This window comes from Arvicanthis niloticus, chromosome 19, assembly GCF_011762505.2.
Source record: "Arvicanthis niloticus isolate mArvNil1 chromosome 19, mArvNil1.pat.X, whole genome shotgun sequence".
Taxonomy (NCBI): domain Eukaryota; kingdom Metazoa; phylum Chordata; class Mammalia; order Rodentia; family Muridae; genus Arvicanthis; species Arvicanthis niloticus.
In genome coordinates, this window is record NC_047676.1 from 33,517,958 (window position 1) to 33,539,498 (window position 21,541).

At 41.7% G+C, this 21,541-nt stretch overlaps 1 long non-coding RNA gene across 5 annotated transcripts; it reads right to left on the reverse strand.

Moving 5' to 3' along the window:
• Positions 1–366: 366 nt before the first annotated feature.
• On the reverse strand, positions 367–21,227 carry LOC143435068 (uncharacterized). 5 transcript variants are annotated; one of them, XR_013105034.1, is made up of 3 exons: positions 4,955–5,080; positions 1,920–2,490; positions 367–962 (listed from the first exon to the last, which is right to left on the reverse strand). It is a non-coding gene; the product is annotated as an uncharacterized LOC143435068 (long non-coding RNA). The 5 variants fall into 5 exon arrangements; XR_013105035.1 differs by lacking the exons at positions 367–962; positions 4,955–5,080 and adding an exon at positions 20,442–21,227 and having other exon boundaries at positions 993–2,490; XR_013105032.1 differs by lacking the exon at positions 367–962 and having other exon boundaries at positions 993–2,490; positions 4,955–5,098.
• Positions 21,228–21,541: the final 314 nt, after the last annotated feature.

The window sequence follows — 21,541 nt, forward strand, 5'->3', positions numbered from 1 at the left end:
AAACCAGTGGCCACATCCTTAAAGAAGACTGATCTCCTGCACCCAACAACAATCAACTCCCAATAGCTCCTTAGTCTCAGGTGGAGCCTGTGGTAATTTGAATGACAATATCCTTCCCCATCTTAGTCCCTAGCTGGTGGAACTATTTTGGGAGGATTAGGGGTTATGGATTTGTTGGAGGAGATGTGTCATCAAGGGCAGGCTTTGAGGTTCTAAAAGCCTACACCATTAGCTCTCTTGTTCTCCCTCTCCCTCTCCCTCTCCCTCTCCCTCTCCCTCTCCCTCTCCCTCTCCCTCTCCCTCTCCCTCTCCCTCTCCCTCTCCCTCTCCCTCTCCCCTCTCCCCTCTCCCCTCTCCCCTCCCCCTTCTCTCTACCTCCTGGTTGTGTTTGAAGATGTAAGTTTTCAACTACTGTTCCAACCACATACCTTCTTGTCTGTTGCCATGCCTCCCACCATGAAAGTTTCACCCTGTGAAACTATAAGCCCCAAATAAACTCTTTCTTCTGTAAGTTGTCTTGGTCATGGTGTCATATCACAGCAATAAAAAAAGTAAATAAGGCAGACCTCATAAGTACCTCCACACACCCCAACTATTGTGGGATCTTTTTTTTTTTTTTTTTTTTTTTTTTTTGCTTGATCTTGTGCAGGTTTTATTCAGGTGGCTACAGCTGCTGAGTTCATGGGTGCGAGAACCCACATCCACATCCAGATGACTTCACATCACAGCATCCCTTCCCATCCTCCAGCTTTGCACTATTACTATGGCCACTTCGTCCACGATGTTCTCTGAGCCTTGGTAGTAGTGGCGATGTTTAATGAAGATGTCCTGTTTAGCTAGATGAGGGCACATGTCTTTGATCCCAGCACTCAGGAGGCAGAATCAGGCAGATCTCTGTGAGTTCGAGGACAATCTGGTCTAGATTTCAAGTCACAGACCGGCCAGAGCTATACAATGAGATCCTGTCTCAAAAACAAACAACAGTGACAATGTCTACTTAGGACTGAGCGCTCACAGCCGTTTATTTCTTCATATAAACATTTTTGATAAATTTGTATGTGTTATTATTTCCATAATTTCTATCCCTCCCTACTCCTTTCTACTTCCTCTCATTTCCCCAACTATCTCTCAAAATCAAAACCTCTTCTTCGATAATTATTATTATTATATACATTTGTACACATACACATATATACACATACATACACCCTACTAAGTCCATTTAGTGTCGCTCGTATGTACATGTGTTTAGGAACTTCACTTGCTCTTTGACCAGTTAGGAGCCTCTCCCCTCACTACTGTACACACACCAAGGCTGAGACCAGTCCAGCTCTATAGGTAGAAACATAAAAATTTGAAGGCATTTTGACAGGATGGCCATTTTTAAAAAGAAAGAAACTTTGGTTTAATATTCCTGATAAAAGCTGATACAAAAAAATGACTCTTTCAGTCTAGCGGCTAACTTCATGCTCTCCACCTCCAGCCTTTCTGGCGGTTTGTTTTTAGTAGGTTTCCTTGTGGAATTGTGATCATTTTTTTTGTTGTTGTTGTGGTGGTGTTGTTGATTCTCTTCCAACTAACTCCACTGCACACATGTGACCCAGTATCTTCTTCACTCATTAATCTGCGGGTAGGTATGTAGCTTGATTGTATAACTTGGGTTTTGTGAGTAGTACCACGAAGAGCATGGAGAAGAAGGAGGCAAGGAAGAAGAACTATCTCGGGGTTTCTGTCGGTTGTGCATATAAAGCAAAACATCGGACCGTGTGCAAGAAAGCAATAAATAATCCACATATACGTATGTATCCTGTGTTTTAACACAATGAGGTCATTCTGCATATTACTTTTGCAGAATGTTTGGCATGGTCTTTCTGTTAGTTATCTATTATATTTTATTTCCTAAAATAAAAATAACTCACACATAGGAATGTCTTCTGGCCTTATGGTGTTCGACTTGGACAATCTTTTCATTTCTTTAGCTTCTTAGTGTATAATTTCATGCAAGTTTAAGACTCTTGTGTTTTGGAACACTTGCAAAAGCAGAGTCAGGCCTGAGAACTCTTCTTTAAACTTAAGGGGTTGCCAAATTTAAGACTTGCTGACTCTGCTGCACAGCTGCCAGATGCACTGGTTGACATGTCGAAAGAAAAACATGAAATTATGAAATAAGATGCTTTGGAGAGCAGAATAGAGTTGAGGTTTGTTCTTCTAGAATGCTGTCTAAGGACCATCCATACCCCAAGCCCACACATCTGAGTCCCAGAAAGGCTGACAGCATGAGATTAAGTGACAGGATACTCCAGTAAGGTACCAAGGTGATCAGAAAGTCAGCATCCAGAAGCCTCCTGCACCATCACCTCCACCACCGAGCAGCTTCTACCTTCAGAAGCTTTGTTCATTGTGCTTTCTCTAACATGCAGAAACTCCTCAGAGATTTTTAATCTGAAGTTCTTAGGATGAATGTGTTTCGGTCCTTTTCCAGAGCAAGTTCTGATGGGAGAATGAGAAAAGCTTGAGTCAGCATCTAATACATGGGGTTGGGGGATAAATAAATAAATAAATAAATAGGTTGCTGAAGGATGAAGCTTTAAAAACCACACAGTTACATCCATTTAGCTCCAAGTGTGCAAGGGAAACTGAAGGAAGCCATGCTGCAGTAGGGCTGGGGATGGTGATGGCTATTACAAACCCCAAAGATATGAGAAAAATCTGCTTTTTAGCAGAGCATCAGGATGCTTCCCAGAGACATGCTAAAGCTTTCTCCATTTGGAAAGCCACTGTTATTATCTAATGGTGTGTGAAGAAGCAGCTTGGGCTGCACAGAAAGACACGTGGCAGGGAGGGTTATAGTCTCTCACCTGTTTACAGTAGCCCTTTTTTTAGTAGTATTGTCATCATGCCTGGTCATCTTAAATAGTTGCCAGGCATCTGCTATGAGCAGGGTGTAGCACAGAAATCTGTCAGACAGAATTCCGCAGGGAGCTGGGAGCACTTGTGCAGTTGCTGTCTGAGAGTATTTCACTGCAGAATGTGGGGAAGCCAGAGACAGGGAGACATAGGAAAATACCCTCACCCCATCCCCACAGGGTCACTTGGCTGTGAAATTGGGGAAAGAGAAGCACATATAACACTACAAGCTAGCTTATTACAACTTACTTACCAACCAACTATCTTTTAACAGGAACTCTCTGATGAGAATTCAATTGAATTTGGATTATTGAATAACCCCAAGAAACAGATGTGACTATTTATTTTATAATACGTTCATATGTTCAAAAAAGTAGGTTAATAGCAAAATGTTGTTTTAGTTAGTTACATACCTTTCAGTGTTTGTGACTATGGCTCTAACAAAAACCCCCCCACATGACATTTTTTTCAAGAACATTGCTTATCCGCTCAACTAAGCAACCCAACTATTTGTTTCAGTATGAAAATTCATCTTTGAATTTGAAAATGCACTTATGAAATGCACCCTGTACTAGATGGATCCCTTCCAGGCCTACAGACTCTTTCTAAGGGAAGCTGCTGCCTCAAGCTCTGCAGGGGAAAAGTCACTTCAGAGCGTTGGTCACCACTCTGCACATTAGAATCAATACAGAACCTTGAAACACATCATCCTCAAGGCCCTAGAGATTCTAATTCTAAAATTCTAATGAATCTTGCTTGGTGTCTAATTTTTATAGGCATTGCATAATATTCTGCTTTTCAGACAGAACTGAGCACCACTGTTGTAGACCATTCCATAAACTGGGAAGAACATAAATTACGATTCTCTCTCCATCCCTCACATATAATCGAATGGGTTGATTAGTTGCAGTGACCTGTGTTAAGATGCTCAGGACCATCTCTATTTACAGAGACTTTTTGGAACTCTCAGAACTTAGCACATTTGGACTCATGGCTAAGATCTTTTACAGCAATGTAATTACAAAGGCACACAGTCAGACCCTAAGGGAAAAGATAGGCTGAATCTAGATAGATCCATGTGCAAGAGTCTATGCCCTCTCCTTTTGGGATGGATTACTCAAGTGTGCTCCTTTCTCTAACAACAAAAAGCATACACTAACATGAGTGATGTCTCCCCCAGTGGAGACATTCAGCATTTTTGTTTGGGGCTGGCCACAACTGCTCTCTGATTGGTACGTGCCAAACTCCCAGATTCCTTGAAATAAAATAAAATATGTATCACACATAAATCATGTTACTTGCATAAGCAGTGTGGGCACAGAGAAGCACCATTCTCAGCTCTGGGAGTAGCGGGATCAACTAACAGAAGCTGAGGACCGTCTTTGTTGGCCAGTACATACACAGTACAGGTAGCAGTCTGAGGCAGAGAGCACACAGGGGGGACAATGGTCATTGGTTAAACCAGTAACTCCTCAGAAATCAAGTCAGTTTCACCTGACTTGATGAAGGTGAATAGCTTCCAACTGACTTTGGGAATAAGTATGCTCTAACTTTATTTTGAGAGAAAAGTTTTACTTTAACAGGAAGAGTGATATGTAGGAGGAGCTAAGTGGGAAGGAGTATTGAGAGGAAGAGATGGAGTAAGGAGAGAAGATGAAGGAGAGGAGAAGCTAGGTGGTGAGGGAGAGAAAGAGAGAGGGGGCATGGAGGCAGATGTTCACAGGTCTCCACCAGTCAAAGATAGTTTTATATCTAGGTTGGGTATTGGGTTACGCTTCCGATTGAGCATTACCAAACTTATAAATCCTTTGATTAACATTTTAAAAATATATATATAAAAGCAAAAAGGAAAGGGGGGCATGGGACAGGGGTTTTCTAGGGAGGGGAAATGGGGAAAGGGGAAGGTATCTTAAATGTAAATAAAATATTAAATTAAAAAAAACTACAAAAAAAAAAAAAAAGAGAGAGAGACCAAAGAGAAGCAGCCATTGAGAACATGGTTGGCCAGCTCTGCCACTCCCAGGGGAAGTTATTACCAATACAGAACCTTCATTGCTGCCACTCTGTTGCAAAGAAGTCAGGCTCTTGCACTGTGAATAACCGTGGGCCCTTTATAGCTGTTATCTGTTCTAAAGTTTGTCGTCACTCCCAGAAAATATTAACATTCACCAGGCTGTGAGTCTCTGATTGTGTAATAAATAAATAATAGAACATTCTCAGATTTGCTCATGTTTGCAGACTAACATCACATGCTTCTAAACAACAGGAAGTTATGCTCAACATCTGTACTTTGGAGTCTCTGGGACAAACCAGTAAAAAACACTGTTTGCTAGTTACTTAATAGGTAATTTAATCTTCACACACTCACTCTGAAAACTGCAGAATTCTCACAAGGGAAAGGACCCCAAAATAATAGAAAAATATTAAAGACAAGTATCTGCTAAATTATAGTTCAGGAAGAGAGATAATAAGGCCAGCTTAGTAGAGTATGCCTCTAATGACAGAAGTCAAGAAGCCAGGGGTGAGCCAGGAGAATTGCTATTTTCTATTTCCAGACTTGCTTGAGGGACACAGCCTAGCTGTTTCAAAAAAAGATTAAAATTAGGAGAAAGAGTGAATGAGACTAAAACAACTCTACATATATGCCATGTGCAATGACAATTAAAAGACCTGTGCAGAGAAATGCATTAGAAATAATCAATCAACCTTGAAAAGAAAGAGTGGGACATACAACTCTGCATGACTCAAAGGATGTGTTAGATAGGCAAATACACATTGGCTATTTGTGAAAATAACATTGCTTCTGGAGAGAGAAATTTATGTGGAATAAAACTAAAACACTAGAAGTTAGGGAAGGTGATTAAGACTAAAAGATTCTGAAGTAATTGTTTTGCCAGTAAGAAAAAAATAGGTAGGGATAATGTTATGGCTTAATGGGTAAAGGCACCTATCATGAGCCTGACATCCATGGTGGAAGGAGAGAATTAGCTCCTAAACTTGTTTTCAGACCATTGTTAGCATGTCATGAAGTGCACACATGAGCACATGCATACATGCCCACACATGCACACACCCCCACATACACACCCATACACACAGAGAAAAAATGCACACAAACACAAACCATATACTCATATGCAAATAAATCAATACATTTAACAACATTCATTTTCTCTTTTAAAAGTAGACATATTAATTTTGACTCAGAATATGATTTTTAATGTAAAGTTAACAATTATTAGAACAAGATTATGATCTTTAACTCTAAAGGGAGAAAGATAAAGAATACTTGAATCATTTAAAACAGATTGGGAATTTTTTTTTCTGTAAAGGGTAAATAGCAAATATTTCTGTCTTTGTGGGCCACATGATGTCTGTTACAACAACTCTACCACTGCTATACACTACACTAGGCTGCGCTACACTATACAGAATTAAATGAACTCTATTCATGTTTCAACAAAACTTTATTTATATGTAAGTTTGTTAAGCCCTGAAGTCAAAAGAAGAAAAAAGACACAAGAAAGTCTGTAAGATAGAAATGCAATAAGATGGTAGACAGCCTGACCATCAAAGTTCTCAGTTAAACACAAAGCAGTTTGCAAATTGGATGAAGAGAGAGAGAGAGAGAGAGAGAGAGAGAGAGAGAGAGAGAGAGAGAGAGAGGTTATGTGTTGATCATGAGATACATAATAAATCAAAATTATGCTAACAAATTTGCAAGAAAATGATGGCAGATGTTTAGCCAGGAACACATTAACAAAAACCATAACTGAATAAACTATTTTAGGAAATGCAATAGCTGTTAGGGCAAACTGTACTATTTGAAACAAGAGACATGCTAATCTTTAAACTATGTGCACTTATAAATATAGCCTAAGAATATAGAAATCAAAACTGGCAAACTCAAAAATAAACAATTATAAAGCAACATGCACACATTTCTTTCAGAAAAATTATCAAAAAGGCAAAGCTCTAGTAATTAGAAGATTTCAACAACAGAGTTAGCAAACTTAATCTAAGTGACATATGTAGCAGTCTACACTCAGAAAGTTAGGGAACACTCCTTTTCAAACATGAAATATTTTTCAAATATTAGAAATGCAAAACTGAGCTGGGCTTGGTGACACAAACCTTTAATTACAGCACTTGGAAGGTGAATTAAGCTTAATAATGAGTAGGCCTCTGAGTTCGAGGCCAGCTTGGTCTACAAAATGAGTTCCAGGGTAGCCAGGGCTATACAGAGAATTCCTGTCTCAGAAAACAAAACAAAACAAAAACAAATAAACAGAAAACACAAAACTAGTCACGCAAAAAGAGAAAAAGAAAACAAAACCAACAATAATTAGATCATGTTTTTGGACTAAGCAATAAAACCCCCTATAATTTATTCCCAAATTATTTGAACCAGAAGTCAGTTGTGGGATAGGGACTTGGTTTATTTAGCAAAGGATTCTGGGAAGCAAAGCAAAGAGACTTAGGAGAGGGAAGAAAGAAGATTTAAGAGAGGAGGAAGGAAGGGAGGGAAGGAGGGAGGGAGGGAAGAAAGAAGGAAGGAAAATGCAGGATATGTAAGTCAGCTGGTCATTTCTTTGGACAGCTGTGGTACTTTTTTGTTTGAAAAATATAATGCATTTCCAAATTCATAACAATGCAAACATTTCCGTCAAAATAACAAGATCGTGAAAATGTTATCCTTGACTCTGCTTCTCATCAGTTAATACCTTATTTGAGATAAAGGCATACTAGCCTTTACACTATATGCATTTGCCCTGAGTGTGTCTTTACTGAGTGTGCTTACTTTGGTATTGTTGCTCCACACTTAAGAGTCTATGATTACACAATCAAGGAAATTCCAGAAATTCACAGAAAACATAGTCACAGAGAAGTGTAGAGAGGTTCATGGAAAACTGCCTAAGGGGACCTGGCAATGTTTACACACACACACACATACACACACACACACACACACACACTGCAAAATCATGTTCTGAGGAAGATGTAGGCATAGCTATGACTTTAACTATGGCTATAACAAATTTCTATAGAGGAAAAAAAATCTCTTAAAAATGGAAAAATGTTTTTACTAGCCAGTAGCTACATGTCTTAGCTATTATTTTCTGTATCTTAAAAATATCTTAGAATTAACTTGTTTTGAACTAAGAACGTGTATGGTGCTTTCAAGTAGGTTTTATTCAATTGTATAAGCTATAATCACTTAGCCTTTAGTATACAAAGAAGCCAAACTGATAAAGCTGGGTTCACCTAGGTAGGCAGGTCTCTCCAGAAGTGGGAATAGATTTAATGTTGTTTTCTGCGTCTATAAAGTGTCCCAGGGGCTTATGAACTTTGAGCTCATGAGTCAAGCTCACAGCCACCATCTGCAATCACTGTGATCTAATTCATAGCTATCAGTCAGCTTCTCCCCAATGAGTAATATAAACAATCTCTCAAAGTCCTTCCCAGGTCCTTGTATTAATCATTGTCATGGCCAAATTAGGAAACTTTCATAAACTGATATCCCATGACGGCAGCCTTGTTTTACAACCGACATAAAGATAATTGATGAAACCCTGTCTGGTGATGACCTGTTTCTTTGATTTAATGTGGTTATATTAAGAGTCCTTGCATCTAATTCCTTCATTTACAAAAACTGTGCCCAGAGAAACCATATTTCCTTCACTTAAAATTCCTGAGCAACCAGCCTGGAAGCCTGATTGCAGATCTATCATTATTACCTTTCTATTAAGATACGGCCTGTATTCCTGAGATGCTGCAGAATGAAGTGTATTGCCCATAAAAATCCTGCAATGAATCAAATGTTGAGACACTGCAGATATCGTGTGGGATACTGAAAGTGTAATGCATTTGGCTCTAGAGACCGTGTCCCTATGTGACTCTGAGAGCCAGCTTGTACCTGTCAGTGTAGCCAAGTTCCAGGAAGAGTAATCTAACAGATAAGCACCTTTTCATGACTTCATATTGTTAATGGTTTAAAGTGGACCTTGTTTGTGGACAACAGCCTTACCTGGCCGAGCAACAGCCATAACATTGGTTAGACACGGCCCATAGGAATTATCAAAATCGCCCAGGTCAGCTGATGTTGAGTTAAAAAAAAAATATGAAGGACTTTGAGGAGATACTGAGGATGACTGGATTTAGTACATTGTTTTTCATATTTAGCGTGTATGTGAGTCATACGGGGGTCTTGTTAAAATGCAAACTCATTTTAACAAAGTTTAAGGTATGGTCAGAAATCCTTTGTTGCTAACAGTGTCTGGATAATTCCAGCACTTTTGATCTAATGGTCACCCTCAAGTACCAAAGCCTTTCCTTGCACTTAAGAATCCTATAGCCTGTAATGAAGCAGCTAGCCTTGTCTAAGGCAGGATTTAGGTGTCCCAAGAAGGTTAGAAGCAGGATATCTGTATAAGCAACACACACAGCCCTAGCTGTCTAATCAAGTGATTCCAAATGAGGAATGCTCTGGGAGAATCCGTAATACCACAGCAGGAGCAAGGACTATCTGGTAGTGTTCACACTAAATAAAATGTGCACTGGAACTTCCAGAAACCCAAGGCACATCTAGCAAGTGGGCAAACAGCAAATACCTCGTGTTCCGTGAGCTATCTGCCTAAAGAAGCAGATTAAAACATGGAGGGACTTAGAATGAGAATACTCAGATCAAGTTATCAGACTCCAGATTGTTCACTTACCTGTGTGGCCTTGACTAAGTTGCTAAAACTTTGAGATTCAATTTCCACAATAATATTAATACTTTTATCATTTTGATATGAAATGCCCCCTCCGTGTGTTGCAAGCTCAGGTCTTACTGTAGCCAGATTCAGACATGAGGTTTAAAGGACTCAAATGGATCAATCATTAGAGTACAGTTGATTCCCGCTGATGGATTCACTATTTGATGTGATATTTGGAGTAACATAAAATCTAAGAAGTGAGACCAAACTGAAGGAAGTAGATCCTTAGAGGGGAGCCCTTATGAACTATGTTCTCTCCCCTCCCCAGGCCCCTCCTCTTTTCCATCAAATGAGGTAAGTAGCATTGCTCACTACAACCGCCCATCTCCTTACCCACCCAGAAACAATGGGGCCAACTAACACAAACAGAAACTTCTAAAACCATGAGTGAAAACTAATCCTGTCTCCTTGAAGTAGGTTAAGTCAAGTACTTGGTCACAGCATGGAAAGATGACAAACGCAACTGAGTCACAAAGCATTTTCTCATGAAGCAAGATAACCATTTGAGAAGTACTTTTGTAAAAAAAAAAACCTCAGGCCTCTGTGTCTAATCATTTTATTTAGAAGATACGTGTTTATATGGGAAGCAACAGACAGAGCTGAGTGATATCTCCAGTGAATTTTTTAAAAGCTCCAACAACTCAGTTTTAACTGTGTATTTATCCCCAGGGAGCCTGACATTAGAGGAAGGTCAACTGACTTCTTAGGAGCCCAGCTGAAACGGGCCACAGCTCGTCTCCTAACGATGCTCTTGTCAGGGACTCTGTATTGGTACTTAGGAGAATCTCCCTAATTCTGTTCAGCAGTGTGACACATCACAAAATAACAAAGGTATCACAAATAGTCTCTTAACTTCCACAAATTTATCCTGTGCTCTTTCCATTGTCATTTAAGCTCACCAAACACACACAAAAAACTAACAAGACCCAATTATAGATGTTATGTAATACCCAACTTCAAAATCTTTCTTCTGGGGCTGGACAGAGGGCTCAGCAGTTGAGAGCACTGACTGCTGTTTCAAAAGTCCTAGGTTCACAATTCCCAGCACCTACATAGGAGCTCACAACTGTCTATAACAGTAGTCCTGTGGGATCCAATGCCCTCCCCTCTTCGGGTGTGCATACGTATAGACAAAGCACCCATATATGTCAAACATGTAAATAAACAAATGTTTTCTTACAAATCTTTTCTGAGACGGGGGTTTACTGTGTCACCCCTGGCTGATCTAGAACTCCTTATGTAGACCAACCTAGCTTCGAACTCAGAAAGATTCACGTCTCTACCCCACAAGTGCTAGAACAAAGGTTATGTGCGGCAACTCTCAGGTTATCTTTAACATAGTGTCGAAAGATCAAAGATAGACACTCGGAATAGAGCAATTTCAATAAGCGCAGCCACAAAAGGAAAAAAAAAAAGGAGAAAGCATACCATTATAACAAAAGTAATTTAAGTCGGTGGTGGAAATCTGTAAACAATTTCTCCTTAAAACTGTTAACAGGTTTTTGTAAAGACTGTTTTAAATGAGTTGTCTTCCTCCTCTCAGTTGGTGCTGCTGTGAGAAAAGTTTGAATTCTGTTGCAGGAACTCAGAGCTAGCTTGGGTTACTGAATAGATGCCATTGTTCAGCTAATGCATTCTGCATCTCCATCACATGGCCAGCCAGACCAAGTTGGAAATGCAGCCAAAGTTGTGTCCCTGATTTATTTAACTCTTTGGCTGCAGCTCTGATCCCATATTGCCCTACTGTGTTTTAAAAGATGATCCCATCCCACCCTTTCTTTGGAGATACCACTATGAATCTGTGTGGAAACATGGAGGCATTGTCCTTTTCACTGAATTGTTCCAATCTTCATATGTACATCATATCCACAATCTCTTCCCAGGCACTGGCCAGCGTCTCCAGTGAGACACGCTCCTGGTTATCCAAGAACACTGAAGCTTATAAAACTCAAATGAAGAGAATTAGTAATTTTTTCCAGTCTACTTAGCATCCCTGACACCCCAAGGGCCCTACTCCCTCTGATGACAACCCCAGCCCTGCTCCCTCTGAGGATACCCCAGCCCTGGCCCATACTCTAGGTTAGTCTCTAAGGCTTTAATTTTTCCATTTGAACTGTCCAGCCTCTGTTGCCCAGCTATGTTTCATACAAAGAATTGAACACCAGCAAACTAAGTGTGCCATCTCAAGAGGATCCATTATTTGAATAAATACCAATGTGTGTTTATCCCAAATCCTTAGATGATTGCATTAAGCCTAGAACCCACTGTCCTCCTGGTCTGGTCTCTGAAAGCCACAGTGTCCTTTTCTATCATCAGACTTCATTCCAGCCTAACCTTCCTACTGCTTCGACCCTTTAATACAGCTCAGTTTCTTATGTTGTGGTGACCCCTCCCCACCACAAAATTATTTTGTCACCACTTTATAACTGTAAATTTTCTATTATGAATCAGAATGTAGACATCTGCTATGCAATCCCCCAAAGGGTTGGCAACACACAGGCTGTGAACTGCTGAAACAGGTTTCCCAACTTACAACCCATGGAACGGTATAGAGTAATCCCTTTCCTTTCTTATAAGGAAGGCCCGGTTCTTCTTGGGCAATTGTTTTGTCTGCACACCAAGGAGGAGGTCTTCTTCCTGAAAAACAAATCTGTTCTCCTAATCAGGAACCACCAGAGTGATCTCATTCATTAAGGATGATTCTCTAGTTGGGCATGCATGTGCATGCCTGTAACCTCAGAAGAAGGACTAGAAAAGTCTGAGACCCGCTGGGCCTGAATAGTAAGATCTTGGCTCAGATGGTAAGGAGCTGTAGAGATGGTTCAGGAGGAGCAGAGTCTACTTCCTACTAACACAGTGTGTTTTGGATTTAGTTTGAAAGACTTTATAGGTATTTTATGGTCTTGGTTGTTTGGATAGAAGGTAGAGTCAGGGTCTTGCTATGTAGCCCAATCTGGACCCAAATTTATGATCTTCCTGCCTCAGTACTAGGATTATATGTAAGGGCCACAGGCTCCGCCTTAACACATGTCTTTCAATTTTACTTCAGAACTAGAAACTCATTGTCACATACTCAAAAACGTTCAAGAACTATAATTATTTCCTTTCTCCTAACTTCTAGGGAGATATGAAAATAAGTTGATTTCAGTTTGGTAATGGAGATGCCAGCATGAGTAACTGGTTTGAGCTTTAATCTGGGCTGTTGGGAACTAATAATACAGGAGCCTAGTCTCAAAGTCCTTCTGTGGTTTTCAACAACTTGTTCCAGGTAAACAGTATATTTTCAAAGTCCAGGGGTTGTCAGATAAAAGTAAACATTTGCTTTCCATGGTGGAAATAATGTCAGTTCCTGGCATGATCTCTGACCTTAACCCTTTCTGTCTCGGGATTCTCCTGGGAAATACTGATGCTCTTTCCTGCTTCCCTGGGCTCAAATCCCCCTTATACTTGGAGAAGCAAAGTTCTTCCCACAGCTTCAAGTCAAGCTAAATTGGGCTTTCTCTGAAAACTCAAGACATTCCCTCAGCCTACTCCTTAACATCATATACTTGTCTTCTCTAGGCCTGGATATTTGCTTTTTAAAAATCTGTTGGGTTAATCAATTTATATATATATATATATATATATATATATATATATATATATATATATATATATATATATCCACCTTATTTGAGGTCTGAGGATTGTAGGTCTGGGGGCAATAGCTCAGAGAGTTTTGAATGAGTGCTTTGCAGAATGTAGAAAAAGCAGAAGCACATATGACCTATTGAGTGCATAGGATAAAGAAAGAAGACTCGGCTGATGGGAGGAAAGAATGCAGAAACAGAATGGAAGTGTACCTAAGACAGAGTCTAATACTCCCGTGATGCTATCCCAAGCCTTCAGATCCAATAGGTTCTGATTGCTTAGGTGTCTGTGGTCAAGGAGGTAATAAACATTCCCATTTCTAGGTAGGAGCTAAACTCATCCATAAGTCCCGCCCACTTAATGGCCTCCCGGCTCCAGGTTGAGAAGTTCTTCAGAGATGCTTCCATTGTGATTTTCCTTTCAACATGGCCCTCTATAAATCTTTATAGGCCCAAGCACCATCACCTTCACTTGAAGCAAGCCTTCCTAAGTATTTCTGTTTTTTTTTTTTTATTATGTGTTTTGTGTATTTATTTTGTGTATGCATGTGTACATGTATGCAGCTCACCTGCCATGGTGTGTGTGCGTGGAGGTCAGAAGACAACCTACAGGAGTCTGTTCTCTCCTTCCCACCATAAGGGTCCTGGAGCTCAAACTCAGATCATCCAATTTGGAGGCAAGAATCTTTACCTGCAAAAACCAACTACTATTGGGTGTGGTTAGCTGTTGCAACTGAGCCCAACAATCTCCAGGCATTTCCAGAAGGAAGAGGAGTCTAACAAATAGCAGTTTATATCTGTAGCCTCCCTCCCCCTCCAGGCAGTGATCAATTCCTCTCCCTACATCCCCCTCCCTGACCCTCCCTTATCCTCCTTCACCCTCTCTCACTCTCTTACCCTCCCCCACCCTCCCTCCGTTAGAGAAATTCAAAGGATTTCCTAAGTAGAAAATTTGGTAGCATTTGCTGTCTGCTTACACTGGCTGTTGGCTAGCTGGCTCCTAAGTGCTTTGAATGAATTACTCAGGTGTCCTTGGCATCCCAGGGGACTGTTATTGCTTGCTTTTTACAGGAAGAGACGAGCACCACAAAACTATGTATTTTTTTTTTCTTTCAGAAGAAGTAGCAGAATATATCACCCCAAAGCATGCCAGCTTCACATGCTGATTGTTGTAGGGTAGGTAACTTAAAAGAAGCAGACACAAGTAAAGTCCTTTTACCTCGCTTTTACTGTCAGGGAGGACAGCAGTTCTCTTTCTTTTCTTTTTCTTTCTTTCTTTCTTTCTTTCTTTCTTTTTTTTCAGTTTTATTTTAGGTTTCTTTACTCAATAGCTGAAGACAGCTCCATGCTTTATCAACTCAGAAAAAGGGACATATATATTATATATAAAAAGGGACAGATATATATATATATATATATATATATATATATATATATATATATATATTCGTGGCTGACCCAGCTAACCGTTCTCTATCTCCATTGGTCACCCACATAGGATTCCTTCCTGCAGTCTGTGCCACCCTGGAAGCTCAAGATCCCTTCCCTTTTGTTCTCTCAGTTCTCTACAGGACCATTGTTTTCTCCAGAGATTCTGTATGAGTCCAGGCTGTAACCATCCCTCAGAGTCACCACCCCTACCTCACCACCCCCACCCCTAGCCCCATGAATACACAGTGTACATGTTAATACCTGTGCTTTTTTTTTTTTTTTTTTTCTGGTCAATCATTTGCCAATCTTATTCACAGTGCCCCAGTCAACAAATTTAAAATCAGGAGAGGGAAACCATGAGATCAGCAGTTGATGAAGCAAGCAACCAAGGGAAACATTCAATAGTGGTGTGTGTGCCAACCACAGACAGGAAACAGGAAGTATGTGGCAAAGGGGTCCTTGTGGTCACAGACAAGTGTTTGCTTTCAGGAACAAGAGACTAAGATGCATATTTAACATGCCAAAGCAGACCTGGTCCTCCCAGCATCCCTCAGTCCCTACCTGGCACACCTACCCCCAACCCTGCCAACCCTGAACTTTCCAGCCCAGAGGCTGGGCTGCCCTTCCTCCAGAAGCTCTTCCCTATATAATACAGACACTTTCTCTTTCTCTCTCTCTCTCTCTCTCTCTCTCTCTCTCTCTCTCTCTCTTGCTCTCTCACTCTTTCTTGCTCTGTCTCTCCCTTCATCCCTCCTTCCCTCCCTCCCTTCTTCTCCCTTTCCCTCTCTCTTTCTCCACCTTCTCTCTCCCTTTTTCCCCTTCTCTCTTCCTCCCCTACCCTCCACTTTCCCCATGGCAACTCCCCTGGCCTCAATCCTTGGGGCTAGTGGACTCACCCACCTGAGAGCAGCTTCTAATAAACCTGCCTTTAATATAATCTAATCTGGCTTCAGTTGGCTCACTTCACCAGCTGCAGAGAAATATATCGATAAGTACTAGGGGAACCTGGAACGTTAGCTTATAGTGTTATTCCATCAAGGGAAGGAATGTTGTACCTGCTTTCCATCCAGAAAGCTGGGAGTAGATGGATGTGCATTCTGGTGACCTTTGTGCTGTCTGTGTGGCCAGAGATCACACCAGACCCTCCCACAGACCCTTGCTCCTTTCAGCCAGCCTACAGAACCCATCTATACAGAAAGCGACACACTTACTTTACAAAGAGTCTTTATTTAGCTTACTGTTCCTCAAACAGATTTATATGTTCTTTATCATGCACACAAGATTGAGTTAATTATCACCAGAATAAGTCTTCAACAGACATGCTGTGCTTAAATATGTCTAAAATAAACTAGTCCTGGGCAGACTCCCAAGGTAGGAACCAACACAGGTTACTTAGCTGTGTTGAACATAACTGTCTGCGGAGATAGAAGAGACCTGCTCACTGGTGTAATGGGAGGGATACATTGTGAAGAGAGTGGTGAGCAGGAAGCCCCTGCCTCTCCTCCTGCTGTGCCTGTCCTATCTTGCTTTTCTCCCACCTGCCTGTGCCCCAGGGCAGTGGCTTCTTGCCTTCCTCCCTCTCTGGCAGGCCCAGCCAAGTCTCCTTTGGCTCCTTCTCAATTCTCAGTAGCTAAAGGCTTTAATTCATGTGCGAACCCAAAAGAAAGCTGTGTTTCAGCGTTGAGTCCAGATGCTTTCTTCCATGCAAACTTTCCATTAATAAAACGTATTTAAACCACCAATGCTTTTTTTATTGAAATAAAAAAGGACCCAAAGATGGGTGGATAGGGAAGGGCGTGGATCTGGGAGGAGTCAGGGGAGGTGAATATGATAAGAAATATTATGAGAAGGTTTCAAAGAACTAATAAGCATGAGTAGGAAAAAATAAAATAAATGCAAGTTTTAGTTAAAAAACTCAAATATAAAAAGAAAAACGCCATTTCTTTCTTTTTTTTTTTTTTTTTTTTAAGTATCGTTTCCACAATCTGGACAAACAGTCAGCAAAGTTTAAGGCATCAACCTGCTGACTCCAGTTCCTGGCTAAGAAGACAGGAAGAGAGACTGCAGCTGGGCTTTGAAACAGTCCCCTGAGTTCAAAGACCTCTTTAGCGTGCTGCTGCCAGAAATAAAAACTAGGAAGTTCACTGACTGACCCTTGACCTCTGTGTTGTCACTTATCTTGTCCCTGTCCTCAGAGACTAGCTGCGCACGCATACTTGTTAAATTGACCTGTTGTTTGCAGCCTCTGAAGTGGGATCCTCCTCTCTCATCCGAGCACTGTTTACAATAGACACTTGAAAGGCACCATTTTCTACCAGAAACACAGAAGCTTCTGAAAACAAAAGCGGAATGGGAACAGCCTGTTCATTGCACAGCTTCCTGATCCCTTTGACGCTTTTTTTTTTTTTTTTTTTTTTTTTTAAAAAGGACAGACTGACCTTGAATTCTTTATCCCACATAGCAGGTATGTCCCACCATGCCTGATGGATCCTTTTGTCTTACTTGCCCTTTTCAAAAGCTTGGGACCACCATCTCTGTTTTACCCTGCAGAGGAAGCCAGCATCCTGTAAATCCTCCCTCACTCCCAGGGAAGGCTCTTGCCGGAGTATATACTGGCCCCTCGTTCAGACAGGCCTCTTCCCTGGAAGAATTGATTGCTTAAAGAAAGCTAGTTAACCATTCTTTCTTCCTTGGTGGGCTAACAATTCCTTCTAATTTTTAAAGAACACACGTCAGAGCCTTGGACGCTTAGAGAATTTTTGATTTGGGTCCAGTTCTTTTTTATGCTGGAATTAAGCCCAGGGGCTCACAAATGCTAGGCAAATGCTCTACCATTGAGCTATGCGTACGGCCTTGCTATCAGGTGATCTTTTTTGAAAAGCCCCTTTTGAAAGTCAAAATTCTTGTTTTGCAAAAACCCATTCTTTTCACGCTTTCTCTCCTTTGGCTAAGAATTTATGTCAATTCTTCACTCTTCTTTTTTTGTTTTTTTGTTTTTCGAGACAGGGATTCTCTGTGTAGTCCTGGCTGTCCTGGAACTAACTCTGTAGATCAGGCTGGCCTCGAACTCAGAAACCCGCCTGCCTCTGCCTCCCAAGTGCTGGGATTAAAGGAGTGCGCCACCACCGCCCAGCTCTTCACTCTTCATATGGAGTTTCAAGTTGAGATTGAGCTACAACATTTCGGATGAAATTTCTTATAGACCAAGCCAGAGCTCTTCAAGGCCTGGGCTCTGACAGAGTGTTTAGCCTACAGAGAACAGGGGTTTCCTGGTACCGAAGTGCTCCCAGTACTAAGGGGACAGGAGCCCTATCATTTGCACCTGGATGCCCCATGCCCACAAACTCAGACCATAACAGAGTCACTGCGATGAGAACTGACTAGGATCCTGTGAGGGTGGCTTTGGGTTTGTCCATAGGGATTAAAACTAGGACCTCGTGCATTCCAGCCAAGGGCTCTTTCACTAACTACAGCCCCAGCCCTGTTTCTAACCTTCAAAACCACACACGTATACATGAATACACACACACACAATCATGTGATGTTTACTCATTGCCAAACACACAGGTCTGCAGCTTAGGTTTCACAATTCCACTAGCAGATTCTATGTGCTACTGGGTTTCGCAGATCACCTGTGGGTCAGCCCTTTTGAGCTATCGACAGTTGTTTTTCAGGATTTGAGTTGACAGGATTCTATGTTTCATGTGGCTCATGAGGCAGGGTGGAAGCGTGTGTGTGTGTGTGTGTGTGTGTGTGTGTCTGTGTGTCTCTGTGTGTGTGTGTCTCTGTGTGTGTGTGTCTGTGTCTGTGTGTCTGTGTGTCTGTGTGTGTCTGTGTGTGTGTCTGTGTGTGTGTGTCTGTGTGTGTGTGTGTCTGTGTGTATGTGTGTGTGCACGTGCACGCGCTGGGGAGTCTCTATGTTGCTGCTATATACTAGAAATTCTTCTTTAATGCTACTGATATTTTATGTCACAAGGAGACCAGGTTACTGAATAACTTTAGGGCCAGAGTCTGCATTTCCCTGACTGAACCCCATCACAGGAAAAAAACAACGATGATATTACAAATCCTTAAATTTGGGGTCCCTAGTTTCCTAGAACATAAAAGTCACATTACGTGTAAGGATTTCATTTCTCGCCTGTTTCTGAACTGCTGTTCAATGTTCATCACTAAAGTATTTCCTGACTAGAAGCCAACTTGCTGACTCTGTTAAAGGTCTGTGACTAGCTCATTTGAATCTGCCAGCACCTTGCAGAATATCCACCAGGTCTCCTTATATCCCCATCCTCTCAGCCCTTTCCCAGGCCTGTATCCAAAAAGGTTTTTTTTACTTTGAGCTTCTAGTTAGTTCAGCCCATGCAGGGCACAAGCAGGAGGTTGAAAGAGAAGAGGGGAGAGAGATCTATCTTGGTGCTGCCTGGCTTGAGGCTGTGCCTGGCATGGCCACATTCCTTTACTGAAGGCCACCAGGACCACCAAACAGCTCTCTTTCCCCTCTGACTAGAGACTGTGCCCTGTCTTCCCCTTCAGGCCGAGCACAAAAGCCTTCCTCCTCTGGCCTCCTGTGGCCTCCTCTGTGGCCTCCTTGGCCTCCTCTGGCCTCCTCATCATTCGTGGTTATTTACTGCTTACTTAACATTCTGCTGTTTTTCAAGAAGATTTCCAGTTTGTGCTGAATTCTCTTTTCGAAACCGCCCTGTTTCTGTGGACAGTCTCCCTGAACCACAGAGCTGACAGAGCAGATACTGTAAAGCACCACCAGATTCTTTTTTCCTGTGATATAAATGTTTGTTTCAGACAAAACCCCTATCTAGTTGTAGTCTTAGTTAAAAAAAAAATCACTTTAACATAAATAATTTATGAAAAACAAATTGTTCTGCTTTATATATTTCTGTCTTGGCTCTGGAACTAAAATATGACCAAAGGCAAACATTTCAAGTATCCAAGTGAATTTACAAAACAAAGCAGAAAGCAATGGTAGTTCATACAGTAATTCATCAACTGTTCAGCCTCACTGGAATCTTAATCAGTCTCTTAAAAAGTGGGTAAAGGGTCCACACTACACACTAAGAAGGGGCCAGTTCAAAAAGAACTCGGACAGTACATCTGCTCACAGCTCACCAAGTCACCTGAACTTCAGTGAAAGATGGAAACGCATAATCAGAACCCAAAGAGATGACCTCTGTTCTCAACCCCATGTCTTCTCACCACAAGAACAGGGTTCTTATTTGCCTAGGACCTTAAAGAACTGGGATTGGTTTTAAGAAAGAACATTCGTGAAGTTGGTAACACATCTTCGTGCTTATCCTCTGGTTTGTTTGTTCTTTGTTTTTTTCATTATCCAGATGATAAGACAGATGTGTCATCTTCTGAGATACGGATTCCTGTGTAAAGGAATGATCAAGGGAATGTCCCCTGACGAAACTTGTATGGAGTCATGACAACAGGAGAAGGAGGCAGAACAGACAGGCAACCATAAGAGTCCAGCCGAAGCCCAGCCTCAGGCTGACTCCAAGGTCACTCTGAGCTGTTCCACCTTAAGTCAGGGAAAGAAAGTCTCCCATACCACCTTTAAACAGGGAGGCTTCAGAAGCCCAGGACAAAGCTTCAGATGCAGGGACAGCTGGGAGCTGGAGTCCATCCCTCACCACAGACACCCCATCCAGGAATGGCTGCCTGGGCAGCACCAACAGCAGCTAGCACAAAGAGAACTTACAAACTTGGGAGTGACTCAGGTTCTCCGCTTATGTCCATCACGTGTGTGTGAGGATAGCTCTTGATGCGAGTTTCAAGCAGATCTTCCAAAGTCCACTGGGAAGCTTAGTTGGGATAAGCAAGCAGAACTTTAGCCCCTGTTTCCATCCTTTTTCTTTGTTTTCCCTATTGAACTTCCAGGGAAGGTTGTAACTGAGAAAACACATTATGATGCTAGTGTCTTGGTGACAGAGTCCTTGTTGGTCTTGCCCACTGAGAAGCCTCACTGCCTACAGCACAGGGGACACAGAGCAGACTCTTGATGACCACTGAAAAGTGTGAATGAAGTCATTCTAATCCTCACCAAACCTTTGTAACAGAGACAGAGCAGTTGTTCTCTCTCAGGATTGCATTGGAAGAAACGTAACATCAGAGACTTGACCACGTTCCTGCAGGTCACGTGTACTAGCATGAGTTCAGTATCAGTAATGTCATGGGATTAAATATGTCTTGGCTTATGTTTACACCCTTTCCCCTCTTGTGGCAAAATAAATATGTAAATATCAGAAATGACTTAGAAAAGTAAAGTCATTCATTCATTAGACTTATCAGCTAACCTGGAGTTAGTAACTTTTTACAAAATTAAAATAAAAACCTCTCACCAGGCATAAGGTGATATGTCTGATAGGCCAGTGTGCTGGGTCAGGCCACCTCTGCACACCTTCACTGGGTCTGGCCCACAGGCTGTCCAACCCCCAACCCATTTTCCACAATGCATCCTGGCACTAGCTCTTGCCTACCACCTCCCTCTTCCCTAAGGTTCCCAGTATTAAAGATCTTACACTCAAAATGACACGGGGGGGGGGGGGGGGGGAGGGAGGGAGGGGGAGAGAGAGAGAGAAGGAGAGAGAGAGAGAGAGAGAGAGAGAGAGAGAGAGAGAGAGAGAGAGATCCCAGGGAGACAGGATAAAACAACTCCCTGAGTTTCTGAGTTTGGCTTAAGCCTCTGCTTCCTCTAGGGAGTCACCCCTCCTCTATCCTGGACCTCAGAGGAGGAAGCTCCACCCTGAGATCACATTCTGGCCCTGGGATGAAAACAGGAAATTGATAAGCACGGATCTC